Source organism: Sinocyclocheilus rhinocerous, unplaced genomic scaffold (genome assembly GCF_001515625.1).
Source record: "Sinocyclocheilus rhinocerous isolate Xijiao unplaced genomic scaffold, SAMN03320098_v1.1 scaffold1965, whole genome shotgun sequence".
Classification (NCBI taxonomy): Eukaryota; Metazoa; Chordata; class Actinopteri; order Cypriniformes; family Cyprinidae; genus Sinocyclocheilus; species Sinocyclocheilus rhinocerous.
Window position 1 is genome coordinate 1,948,297 of NW_015625577.1, and position 1,148 is coordinate 1,949,444.

The window sequence follows — 1,148 nt, forward strand, 5'->3', positions numbered from 1 at the left end:
ATTTGTTATCAGTGATATACTGTATATAAGTTGGATTAAAAAAAATTAATAGAAAAAAAACAAGATAAATGCAATATATTGTTAAAAAGTCATATATAATATAATATAATTATAAGCTATTTTTATTATATAATTTTATCACCTGAAGCAGGGCATTAATAGCTCACAAAACTACTGCAAAGGACCAGATAAGATATTATATAATGAGAAATTTTGTCTGCAAGGATTTCAACTAGGGATGCACCGATACCGATACTGGTTTCGGTATCGGCCCGATACTGAGCTCCTGTACTCGTACTCGTTAAAATGCCCCGATACCAAACGCCTATACCACACAGCATGTGATAAGTGCCATATTCAGACAAAGAAATACCGACAACAGAACAACAGACAGCAGAATGGAGTTATTAGAGATTAAAGATGTCTCCGAAGTATATGTATGCAATTAATTTAAAACTTTCAGTATTAATGCCTGTATTGCTGATTTGCGCCAGCTGATGAGCAAAGCACGCTGAGTGGATTGATGCGCGAGGTTGTCGAGTGAATATCCCTTTCTCACAGACATCACTGGAAAGTCTGTAGTTCGGTCGGATATGTCAAAAAGATGTAAGTAAAACAATGCACAAGTTACGTAATGGTAGGGAGGGAGGGAGAGAGAGAGAGAGAGCGCACTTCTGTTGTGTGATCTTTATTGATGTTCGCTCACTTAGCACGCATCATTTGGATTAAAACTAAATCATAAATATAAGACAATTTATAGGGGCATTCACTATAAACAATTTATTTTCAACCCAAAAGGTATACACGACTTTCTGGAGAAAGTGAATCTAGCAGCCAGTGTGAAATGCGCTGTGAAATGTCCCTCTCATTCTGCACCAGAACAAATACGTGCACGCGTTGCACGTGTTTTGCTTGCTTGAGTGTTTCTGCATTATATGAGTGGCTTTGGAAAATAAATCGCTGCAAGTTTCAGATGAAAAAAACGCGACTTCTATTTATGAAAATATCACAGTTAGGAGATTTATAACGAGTGGTTCCCTGCATTATTACAGCAAAGCGTGTGATTACAGTACTAAGCCGCTGCAATGGAGCAGCTCTAATGCTATTAAATTAAAGATGATGTACCATAGAGCAAAAAAATGAACAGT